Raw genomic sequence first — 8,179 nt, 5'->3', positions numbered from 1 at the left:
CCCTTTAGACTATTGGCTGCCTGGTGGCCGATCCTGCAGAGAGCCCAGTGCCCTGCAGCCTGACTGATGGGGTGGGGGGTGATGTGTAGAATCTCACTCTTCTGTATTGAACACTCCTTTGAACCATCTGTCAGTGGCTATATTTTACACCTGCCTGAACCTGACTTTGTCAGAAGGGAGGATGCTCCACACTTCTTACTGAGTCTCACTACCTGACAGAGCCTAGGTGATGACCCTGACCCTAACCCCAATCCTGAGCGTGAGTGTGCCCCGTCCCTGAGCCTGTCACTGTCTGTGACCCTCTCCCTAGTGCTGACACTTGCTGGATTAATTTATACTGTTTATCTGAGAAAGATGATGTTTGAGAGTGAGACTGAGGGCAGACACACAATGCCCAAACGGCAGAACCACAAGAACATGGTGTACAGTCTGAGTCACTGACATGTGTTGTTCCTGGATTCTGTCCAGGACAGTTAGAAAGCCGCTGAGCAGTACATTGGGAGGGCCAGGGCCAGAACCAGGGACACTATCAACAGCAAAACAAACCGTGTACTCGGAAACCGAATGAAGATCCCACGCTGTTCACCCCAGAAAGAACTGATCTGCAAAGTAACTACCTCCAGGTAACATGAACAAAGGCTCAATGTCACTGTTTAAAACTGTCAGCCTCAAAGATAAACCACGTTCTCAAACTCACACAGTGTCACAGTAACATCGAGCTGACCCAGCAACCACCCCCAACTTTCCCCGGAACACAGCCCAAACCCTCACCCCCCCCCACACTCACCCCCCCACAGTCACCCTCACTCCCCCACCCTCACCCCCCCCACACTCACCCTCACCCCCCCACCCTCACTCCCCCACCCTCACCCCCCCCCACACTCACCCTCACCCCCCCACCCTCACCCCCCCACAGTCACCCTCACTCCCCCACCCTCACCCCCCCCACACTCACCCTCACCCCCCCACCCTCACTCCCCCACCCTCACCCCCCCCCACACTCACCCTCACCCCCCCACCCTCACCCCCCCACACTCACCCTCACCCCCCCACCCTCACCCCCCCACACTCACCCTCACCCCCCCACCCTCACCCCCCCCCACACTCACCCTCACCCCCCCACCCTCACCCTCACCCCCCCACCCTCACCCCCCCACCCTCACCCCCCCACAGTCACCCTCACCCCCCCACCCTCACCCCCCCCACACTCACCCTCACCCCCCCACCCTCACCCTCACCCCCTCACCCTCACCCCCCCACCCTCACCCCCCCACAGTCACCCTCACTCCCCCACCCTCACCCCCCCACAGTCACCCTCACTCCCCCACCCTCACCCCCCCACACTCACCCTCACCCCCCCCGTACTCACTCCCCCACACTCACCACCCCACACTCACCCTCACCCCCCCCGTACTCACTCCCCCACACTCACCACCCCACACTCACCCTCACCCCCCCCGTACTCACCCTCACACCACCCCACACTCACCCTCACCCCCTCCCGTACTCACCCTCACCCCACCACTCACCCTCACCGCCCCCACACTCACCCCCCTCCACACTCACCTCCCCCAACTCACCCTCACTCCCCCACACTCACCACCCCACACTCATCCTCACCCCCAAATACACTCACCCTCATGCCCCCACTCACCCTCACCCCCCCATCACCCTCATCCCCCACACTCACCCTCAAACCCCACACTCATCCTCACTCCCCCACTTGCCCTCACCCCCCCACACTCACTCTCACTCCCAAACACTCACCCTCACTCCCCTACTCACCAGCACTCCTCACACAGTCACCCTCACATTCCACACTCTCAGACTCGCCCACAAACCCCCACACTCACCCTCACCGCCCCCACACACTGATCTTCATACCCCACGTACACTCACCCTCACCCCCCACACTCACCCTCACCCCCAAATACACTCACCAGCACTCCCCCACTCACCAGCACTCCCCCACTCACCAGCACTCCCCCACACTCACCCTCACCCCCAAATACACTCACCAGCACTCCCCCACACTCACCCTCACCCCTAAACACTCACCAGCACTCCCCCACTCACCAGCACTCCCCCACTCACCAGCACTCCCCCACACTCACCCTCACCCCCAAATACACTCACCAGCACTCCCCCACACTCACCCTCACCCCCAAATACACTCACCAGCACTCCTCACTCCTCACACTCACTCGTAAACCCTCACTTACCTCCCAAACTTACCCGCTCACTTCCTGTATCTTTTCTTTGTGCTCCCCCACCTCCGACCCTCCAAAATTTAACTTATTTCCCACTCAGCTGTGTCAACTCTCACACACTCTCCGTGCCTGTTCCCTTGTTTTCATTTGCATTTACCTCTTCCCTGGACTGTATCGTGTTTAGAATATCCCAAACTCTGGCACATGGGAATCCCAGGCAGGGAACACAAACATTCATCATCATTCACTGGAACTGTTGAGGGGCATCACGTGTTTGAATCAGGACACGGGGAGCAGAGTGTTGGAGGTTAATGCTCCTCTCAAGCACTGAGCCCATTCCTTCCCTGCGCCCACACCACCCCCCACCGCCACCCCCACCCCCCCCACTGCCGAGATTAACCAGCAACACAGCAAAGAGATGAAATATGCAACAGGAGAATGTTGAGAAACCCTGCGGAAAGGTCATTATTGCTCTGGGATGTTGACTCGGTCTCTGTGGGTGAAGGCAGCCTGACCTGATGAGTATTACTAGCACTGGCTGAACAGTCACTGTTGTGAGGGTCTCCAACTGGAATGTGCTGCGGCTGGTTTCCTTGCAAACTGCCTGACTAAAGCTTTGGTGTTGGATTTATTTATTTTCACATGTATCATGTTACAGCTTACAGTGAAAATGTTGCATAGTGTTGCCACTCCCTGGCATCACCTTAAAACACACAAAAAAAACAAAAACAAAGAATATAAAGGCAGAAAAAGAAAGAAACAAAGAAATGGTGTTCAACTTTACAGCGTTTGTTATGCAGTGCTCCGCGATGGGCCTGGTGGACAGGAATGAGTCTCCTTCGCTACCCCACCACTACTGGGACAGATGTCGTCCACTCTTCAGCACCGTCTCACCTTCACCAAAATAACCAGCACCGTTTCACCTTCACCAAAATAACCAGCACCGTTTCACCTTCACCAAAGTAACCAGCACCATCTCACCTTCACCAAAGTAACCAGCACCGTCTCACCTTCACCAAAATAACCAGCACCGTCTCACCTTCACCTAAATAACCAGCACCGTTTCACCTTCACCAAAGTAACCAGCACCATCTCACCTTCACCTAAATAACCAGCACCGTCTCACCTTCACCAAAGTAACCAGCACCATCTCACCTTCACCAAAATAACCAGCACCGTCTCACCTTCACCAAAGTAACCAGCACCATCTCACCTTCACCTAAATAACCAGCACCGTCTCACCTTCACCAAAGTAACCAGCACCATCTCACCTTCACCAAAGTAACCAGCACCGTCTCACCTTCACCAAAATAACCAGCACCGTCTCACCTTCACCTAAATAACCAGCACCGTTTCACCTTCACCAAAGTAACCAGCACCATCTCACCTTCACCTAAATAACCAGCACCGTCTCACCTTCACCAAAATAACCAGCACCGTCTCACCTTCACCAAAGTAACCAGCACCATCTCACCTTCACCTAAATAACCAGCACCGTCTCACCTTCACCAAAGTAACCAGCACCGTCTCACCTTCACCAAAATAACCAGCACCGTCTCACCTTCACCAAAGTAACCAGCACCGTCTCACCTTCACCTAAATAACCAGCACCGTCTCACCTTCACCAAAGTAACCAGCACCGCCTCACCTTCACCTAAATAACCAGCACCGTCTCACCTTCACCAAAGTAACCAGCACCGTCTCACCTTCACCTAAATAACCATCACCGTCTCACCTTCACCAAAGTAACCAGCACCGTCTCACCTTCACCAAAATAACCAGCACCGTCTCACCTTCACCAAAGTAACCAGCACCGTCTCACCTTCACCAAAATGACCAGCACCGTTTCACCTTCACCAAAATAACCAGCACCGTCTCACCTTCACCAAAATAACCAGCACCGTTTCACCTTCACCAAATTAACCAGCACCATCTTGGTTACACACCTGATACCAAAACCAGAATTTATACAAGCAATAGAAATAACTGAAGCCAAACCAAAAGGAATGGGAAATGTTCAGATATTGAAGTTTTATTTCAGACTAGGGGAGTAGAGAGGATTTTAAACTGAATAGTCAGGGCAAAGATCAAATTTCAGACGATATGTTAAATGGAAGAGTACAGTCAAATATGGGGAATATATGTATCCGAGAATCAATCAACAGACAAGACTAGAACTTACAAAGAAAGTGAAGGGAATCAAGTAAAGCGTCTATATCTGAACATATGCAGCTTTGAAACAAAACAGATGAACTGGGTGTGCAAACAGAAATGACTAAGTACAATCCATTCGCCATGATCAAGACATGCTGCAGGATGGCGTGGATTGGGAGCTGAATCCTGAAAGTAGCAGGACATGTCAGAATGACAGTAAAGTAGGAAACGGTGGATGGTCAGCTCTGTTAGTTACTGACAGTAACAAGACAATAAAGAGGGATGACCTGAGTTCAGGAAATCAGGAATTGCAAACAGTTTGGATAGTGATGACGAATGAAAAAGGTACAGAGTCACTTGTGGGATTGGTATACGGGCCTCCAAACAATAGTCACATGGTGAGATGTGGCAGAACAGAAGAAATAATGAAGGCAGGAACATACTGATTAGATACATTCCAATGGGTAAGAAAATTCCAGTGATCAACAAGGAACCTTAAAGATAGGATCAAACTACAAGAAGTGGTATTTAATTTTGCAAAGACTGGGGCAGGTCTGAAGATTGGACAGAGTTTAAAAAAATGTAAAGAATGTTTAAAAATAACAAAGATAGAAATATTAGAATATAAGAGAAAGCTAGCCAACAATATACAAACAGACAGCAAGAGTTTCTGTATGTATAAGTTAACAAAGTAAGCATTTGTCTGATGGAATGTAAGACTGGTTAATTAATTAAGAAAACTAACAAAATTGATGAGTTGGAAGGTATGTAGCATTGGTCTTCATTAGAGAGGATACAATTACCACTCAGAAATAGTGATACATCTGGAAATGGAAGGAAAGGAGAGAAGAAAATAACAGTCACCAGAGACATGGTACTGAATAAGCAGTTGGAGATGTAGCCTGACCGGTGCTCAGTTCCTAATGGACTCCATCCTAGAGTTTATCACAGAGCAATAATTATGCATTTGTTTTAATTTTCCAAAGCTCCCTTAATTCAGAGAAGGTCCCATTGAATTGGAAATTAGTAGGGTGTACCTCCTTTATCATGTGAGAACTATTTGAAGTTTTTATTGAAGATGTTAGAGTTCAAGATAATATGACTGTATATAAAAATGTCGACAACACATTTCATTTTGTGTTTTGAATAAAGAGATGAACTTGCTGAGAGCTTTGCCTCTCTGACTGTAAATGTGTAGAAATGGTCCCATTTGCTTGGTCAGTGAGCTGGCTTTGTTTTTGAAAACACGTTTGAGAGCCAGCAGCTAGAACTGGCCATGAGTCTGGGGCTTGGTCTTCTTCCTGGCTGGAGACAGACTCTCCACATGTGTCTCTGATCAAAGCTCAGGCCATTTGCCTAAAAGTTTTTAAATTGGGACTTGACTCAGTATGTCCAAATTCAAATCAGATGCTGATGAATTCTGGACCAGTTCCTGGTTGGAGGAGGGACCCGATAAACTTGGAAGCGGCAGTGAGCTATTTATAGCAGATTTAAAATCACTCCTTTTGTTGTTAGAGGCTGCTACAGAGCGGGACAGTGCGGGAATGAGTTTCACCAAATAGCACTCTTAGGATCAGCAGAGAGAAGCTCAGACAGAAGAAAGCCACTGAACCAGAAACACTCAGGTGGGTGTGCACTGAGCTGCATTAGCCGTTCCTTCCTCGCTCATTCCCTGCCTGTCCCTCGGAAAGCTGGTCTCTCCCTCCCTCCCTCCCTCTCCCTGGTTCCTTGCAGGAATTCTGTTGTCTGATCTGGGTCAGTGAGCAGCCCCCGTGAGGGGTGTGTATGGTGTTGAGGAGTGATATTTAACTGGCTGGGGGTTCTAGAACTGCACTGATCTCTGAAGAATGTAACCACGCTGGCTGCAATGCAACTCACTGGAAATTTCTCAACAACTCGGGCCTAGACCCTTCATCAGAGAGGGGGATGGGGTGAGGGTTCTGGAATAAATAGGGAGAGAGGGGGAGGCAGACCGAAGATGGAGAGAAAAGAAGATAGGTGGGGAGGAGAGTATAGGTGGGGAGGTAGGGAGGGGATAGGTCAGTCCAGGGAAGACGGACAGGTCAAGGAGGTGGGATGAGGTTAGTAGGTAGATGGGGGTGCGGCTTGGGGTGGGAGGAAGGGATGGGTGAGAGGAAGAACCGGTTAGGGAGGCAGAGACAGGTTGGACTGGTTTTGGGATACAGTGGGTGGGGGGGAAGAGCTGGGCTGGTTGTGTGGTGCAGTGGGGGGAGGGGACGAACTGGGCTGGTTTAGGGGTGCAGTTGGGGAAGGGGCCTCCCGCAGTGCCACAATGATGCCACCCGTAGGTTGCAGGAACAGCAACTCATATTCCGCTTGGGAACCCTGCAGCCTAATGGTATCAATGTGGACTTCACCAGTTTCAAAATCTCCCCTTCCCCAACTGCATCCCTAAACCAGCCCAGTTCGTCCCCTCCCCCCACTGCACCACACAACCAGCCCAGCTCTTCCCCCCCCACCGACTGCATCCCAAAACCAGTCCAACCTGTCTCTGCCTCCCTAACCGGTTCTTCCTCTCACCCATCCCTTCCTCCCACCCCAAGCCGCACCTCCATCTCCTACCTACTAACCTCATCCCACCTCCTTGACCTGTCTGTCTTCCCTGGACTGACCTATCCCCTCCCTACTTCCCCACCTATACTCTTCTCTCCACCTATCTTCTTTTCTCTCCATCTTCGGTCCGCCTCCCCCTCTCTCCCTATTTATTCCAGAACCCTCACCCCATCCCCCTCTCTGATGAAGGGTCTAGGCCCGAAACGTCAGCTTTTGTGCTCCTGAGATGCTGCTTGGCCTGCTGTGTTCATCCAGCCTCACATTTTGTTATCTTGGATTCTCCAGCATCTGCAGTTCCCATTATCTCTCAACAACTCGGCCCAGGTTGAAGGGGAGCTGTACCTTCTGAGCTTGCAACCGAGTACTAACACTACCTGCATCTGTAAGGCAGTGTCAGCGAAGGGATAGAGAGAGAGATGTGACCAAAGCTTGATCAAAAGGATATTTTATAGAACTGCCTTAGGGGTTGCTCACACCGTGGGGAGCTGAACAAGAAATCAGAATGAGAAGCACAGATAGCTGGGAGAAATGTTGGGATGGAGGAAGTTACAGAGACTGGGATACTCTGGAGTAATGTGGAAGTGAGTAAACACTGATGTCACTGCCATGGAATTTGTTGTGATGAGGACCCGGGGCCAGGAGGAGTTATCAGTACCGTCAGGATGCTTGCAGAGGCCAGAAAGAGAGAGGGGCTGACAGTGTGTGGGCAGAGGGGCAGAGATCGGTCGAGGATGGATCAAGGTTGAGCACCAGGTGAGCAGAATTGGGGACAGGGAGATGATTTGGAAAGAAGTGGGCTCTGTGACCAAGAGGATACGGAACTCACCAGAAACTCACCAGGCTCAAGGAGGACAAGAGTCAGAAGATAGGAGCAGAGATTGTGGTCAGAACAGAAGGTCTTGCTAAAATTTAATTGTTGGATTCTTCAATTAACCAGGATTGTACATCAGCCAAGCAGTGTGACAAATCAGACCCAAAGGAATTGTCTCTAGGATTATACCCAATCTGTACAGTTACAGTGAGTGACCTCTACCCTGCCGAATAACACAGACTCAGTACAGTTACATAGTGAGTGACCCATATGATCATAAATATTGATGCAGAATTAGACATTCTGACTTTCTCTGTTTTAATGACTTGATCCCCACAATCCTTTGCAGCAATGAGTCCCACAGATTTTCCCCCCCACCCCCGGCTGAAGAAATTCCTCCACATCTCTGTTCTAAAGGATTGTCCCTTCA

This window comes from Stegostoma tigrinum, chromosome 27, assembly GCF_030684315.1.
Source record: "Stegostoma tigrinum isolate sSteTig4 chromosome 27, sSteTig4.hap1, whole genome shotgun sequence".
NCBI lineage: Eukaryota > Metazoa > Chordata > Chondrichthyes > Orectolobiformes > Stegostomatidae > Stegostoma > Stegostoma tigrinum.
This window is presented reverse-complemented; position numbering follows the sequence as displayed.